Here is a 5,108-nt window from a genome sequence, read left to right as displayed (position 1 = left end):
CTGTGTGTGTCTGTGTGTGCACATGCACGTGTATATGCATGTATTTGTATGCGTGTGTGTGTGTGTGTGTGTGTGTGTATCCCCTAAGGAAATGTGAACAGAAAGATACCAGAAATCAGAGTGTTACACCAATGGTTGTCTCTGTGGAGGATAAAAGGTTTTCCCAACCCTCTCAGAGCCTGGGCTTGCTCTGAAATTTTAAATGACAAAGATAGATAGATAGGAGAAAAGGATACAAACTTATTTGGTATGAATTCAATGTGACATAGGAGCCTTCATAAGGAAAGGAAGACTCAAAGCAATGGTTGAACTGACTGTTTTCATGCTAGATTTGATGCAGATCGGACAGTCCTGGTCGAATATGAAAAGACAAAGAGTGTGAGGCCAGTGTAGCAAATGGGGGGGGGGGGGGCCCCAGCAAGGCCTGTTTGGCTTCTTCTGGGTGTTCCTCTGTCTTGGGAAATAAGGATGCATCTTTCCTTCAGGTTTATCCAGGAAGGGATCCCCTCACATGGGGGCTATGACCTGCCTTAGAGGAAGGTCAGAGAGTCTTTCCTGGCACTGCCATTTCTCAGATTCCTTCAGATAGAGATATTCAATGTAACAAGGTGCCATATTGGGACAGTGTGTCCTGAACCCCAGTATCTCCCCACAAGGAAACACGAGGCAGGGGGGAAGGTATTTTCAACCCCAGCCAATAGCAGGGTCTCAGTACATGTATTTGAATGGATAAACACATAATTTAATAGCACTTAGTAGTGGGCTTTCTCTGAAGACCATCTTTATAGCTTTATTTTATAATATCCAAAATCCCCTATTTTTTGAGATAGAATCTGTTGACTCCTCCCTCTGAGTCACTGTGAAATACACATACTTACTGCGTTCACAGAATCTCAAATTGACTTATTTCTTAATCAAGTTAACAGAACTGGAAAATGTAGCATCCTGAAAACTGGATGGGTCAGAGGCATTGACTTGATTCTGAGTCTAAAAAGACAGATTGTGCAAGAGCCTTCACACTCAGCACAATCATCTTCAGAAATGACCTCAGGAACACATTGGATATCCTTTCCTCTCTCCTGGTCTCCAAGCTCTGGTATGGGTGCCTGGACCCAACCATTCCTACGGTGCCTGCTTCAGGCAGTAACCAAGCAGATTCAAGCATGCAGCTGTTCTCAAGGTACCTTAGTATCACTGATGGACTACTATGTCAGCTTGCATTTACCGAGCATCTACTAGGTACTGACCAGAGTGCTGTGGACTTTACAAATATGACTCCCTTTAGAACTCATGCTGATTCTAGAAGGTAAACATTATTCCCACTTTCACATGGAGAAACTGAGACTCAGGAAGCCAGAAATTCATTGGAGATCAGAGTTGAAATTCATCTTCAAGACCTTCAAAGCTTGTTCTTTTTCCACTATGCTATTCAGATTTCTCCATCATAAAAGCTTTTTAGTTCTCAACAGTTTCCAATTAAAATTAAATACTCTGGAACAGTATGAAACCCTAAGAGCTAATGTCTTGGCTATGCCAGCTGAAATACAGGCTGGCAGCAAATGGAGATTTGGTATAGACAATTATCAGGGGATAGCTAAGGGGCAAGGAAGTCATAATGGGGAGAAAGGAGAGAAACTATGATTAAGATTGTTTTGTTCTAGTCTGCAGAAGTTCAGGAGAAGCCAAAAAATAAATGTGATGCTGTAAGAGTCATTTACATTCTTTTCCAGGGGCTTAGCAGCTGACCCATCTTCTTGTGTTTGGGGTTCATCACTTACGAGTTTGGTGGTCTAATATCCATCATGGAAGTTACAGATACTCACTCTTCCAGTCTGCTTTGCCACTGAGCACAAGCACATGACCTTGAATCTTCTAATTAGATACCCCACCCAAGACTTTGAATGGGGAACACTCTGGAGTGGCAGCAAAGTTTGACTTCCTGGGCCAACATCGTGTGCTCAAGGCACTGCTCACGCAGCCTCCAGGATGCAGTCAAGACAGGGTGGGCTTGGCAGACCAATTCTGCAGCAGATTCTAGGGCAGTGTTCCTAGCTGATTCACCCTGAGCATCATTCTCTACCCCATCCATAATTCCGTGAACCACCCGATTTCTCTCTCTCTTTAAAAATAGCTACATTGAGAGGTGCCTGGGTGGCTCTGTTGGTTAAGTGTCTGACTTTGGCTCAGGTCATGATCTCATGGTTTGTGAGTTCGAGCCCCGTGTTGGGCTCTGCACTGACAGCTCAGAGCCTGGAGCCTGCTTCCGATTCTGTGGCTCCTTCTCTCTCTCTCTCTCTGCCCCTCCCATGCTTCCTCACTCTCTCCCTCAAATAAATAAATAAATATTAAGAAAAGTAAGATAGCTACATTGAGATGAACTTTATATATCATGAAATTCATTATTTTAAGGAATGCAATTTGGTGGTCTTCAGAATATTTTCAGAGTTGTGCACTCATCAAAACTATCCAGTTATAGACAATTTTAATCATCTCTCCCACAAACTTCATACCCATTAGCAGTTACTCCCCAGCTTCTCTTCCCACAGCCCTTGACAACCACCAATCTGCTTTCTATCTCTATGAATTTACCGATTCTGGACATTTCATATAAATAGAACTGTACATTATATGGCCTTTTGTGTCTGGCTTCTTTCAGTTAGCATGGTGTTTTCAAGGTTCAAGGTGCATAATGTGATATTATGGATTAATGCTTGATGACCAAATGCTTTCTGTTGTATGGAAACATCACCATTTGTTTATCTATCCCTCCATTAATGGACATTTAGGTCATTTTCACTTTTTGCTATTACACATAATGCTACTATGAGTACAAACGTGAAAATTTGTGTGCGGATATACATTTTGAATGTATACACCTAGAAGTGAAATTGCAGAATCACATGGTAACTCTGTATTTAACAAAGGACCTGCCAAACTTTCCATAGCGGCTGCACTATTTTACTTTCTCACTAGCGATGGATATGACTTCTGAGGTCTCCACTTCCTTGCTAACAGTTTTTCTTTTCTTTTCATTTTATCCATCCTAATGAGGGTGAAATTGTGGGTCTTGTTTGCATTTCCTTAATGACAAGTGGGCACCTTTTCATGTGCTTATTGGCCATTTGTATACCTTTTTTAAAGAAATGTCTATTTAAACTCTTTGCCCATTTTTAAATTGGGTTATTATTTTTTACTGTTGAGAGGTTTCTATATATATTGATACAAGTCCCCTATCAGATATTTGATTTGCAGGTATTTACTCCCATTTTTCAGGTTATCTTTTTGCTTTCTTGATAGTATCCTTTGAAACACATATTTTTAATTTTGATACATTCCAATTTAATTTTTTTCTTCACTTGCTTGTGCTTTAGGTGCCCTAGCTAAGAAATCGCTACCTAATCTAAAGTCACAAAGATATTATGCTTTCTTCTTAGAGTTTAATGGTTTTATCTTTTACATTGAGGTCTATGGTCCATTTTTAGTTAATTTTCTTAAGTTTATTTATTTATTTTGGGAGAAAGCATAAGTGGGGGAGGGGCAGAGAGAGGGAGAGAGAGAGAGAGAGAATCTGAAGCAGGCTCTGCACTGTCGACAGTTTGAGACCAACGTGGGGCCCAACTCAAGAACCACAAGATCATGACCTGAGCTGAAATCAAAAGTTGGACGCCCAACCGACTGAGCCACCCAGGCACCCCTGATTTAATTTTTGTATATGGTGTGAGATAAGGGTCAAAATTAATTCTTTTGCTTATGGTTATCTAGTTATACCAGGACCATTTGTTGAAAAGACTATTTTTTCCTCCATTGAGTTCTTTGTATACTAATCAAAAAGAAGTTAACCATAAATGTAAGGGTTTATTTCTAGACTCTCAATTCTAGTCCATTGATCTAAATGTCTATCTCTATGCCAATACCACCCGTGAAGAGTACAAACAAAGGCAAGAGGCAAGAGAATAGCAGCAGAAAGGTTGTTAGCAATGGGAATCCACCAAGGACCCCACAGGGAGAGTTGCAGAGAGCATGAAGCCAGCTTTCCATGATACCATTCCTAGACTCTAACAAGTACTAGAAGCAGATTTCTGGATACATTATGGGAAAGGGATTGGAGACTTGGAGGGGAATAGATTGACTTCTTTTGTGTTCCCTTCACCAAATAAAAAAGGAGACAGGCAAACATTTGCGCCCAGCTTGGGTACATTAGTTGAACCATAAACAGCATAGAAGGGTATTCTAGTTACGTATAGGATGTGTATAGGACCGGATTGAGGTGCTGCTTTGACTTTGGTCACCAAATATTTATCTGGATCGGTGCCACTCCCCACATGCTCTCCCTCCTCTCTTTCCAGCAGGTCTCCAGCCTCTCCTCAACTCCCTGGTACACGAAGTCCCCAGTCTAGCCCTGCCAGAATATGCAATGGCTGATTCTTCTCACACTCTGGGCCATTTTCAAACTGATATTTTTAGGTATATTTGCTTCTTCTTGCTGCTGTAATGCATTCCCACCAACTTAGTGGCTGAAAACAAGGCAAAGTTGTTTCCTTACAGTTCTAGAGATCAGAAATCCAAAACTGGTTTCACTGGACTAAAATTACAAAGTTGAGAGGGCTGGTTCCTTCTGGGGAAAATCTGTCTCCTTGCCTTTTCTGCTTCTGGTGTGGCCTCCATCTTTGCTCGTGTTCCCTTTTAGCCCCAGCGATAACACTACCTTCTCTCCTCTGTGGCCAAATCTCCCTGGGCTCCCTCTTAATACCACTTGTGATTACATTTAGGGCCCATCCAGACAATCCAGCACAATCTATCTAAAGATCCTTAACTTAACCACATCTGTAAAATTCCATTTTATTGTAAGATAACATTCACAGGTTCTCGTCTTGAGGACATGAACATCTCTGGGTCACTGCTATTCAACTTACCGTATCGGTGTGACCTGTATGGCTCCATTGGCTGATCAGAACTAGAGTCTCCTCTGACTGGTGGGGTCTCCACCAGTCATCTACACTTGGATTGTATTTTGAGGCTGACCAGTTGTCAAATATTCTGAATATCATCCCTGTTTTCAACCTTCTTTGTTAAGGTGATCAGCAAAAATGGCTTTTTTTTTTTTTTTT

Source organism: Crocuta crocuta, unplaced genomic scaffold (assembly GCF_008692635.1).
Source record: "Crocuta crocuta isolate KB4526 unplaced genomic scaffold, BGI_CrCroc_1.0 scaffold36, whole genome shotgun sequence".
Classification (NCBI taxonomy): Eukaryota; Metazoa; Chordata; class Mammalia; order Carnivora; family Hyaenidae; genus Crocuta; species Crocuta crocuta.
Note: the sequence above shows the minus strand (reverse complement) of the source record.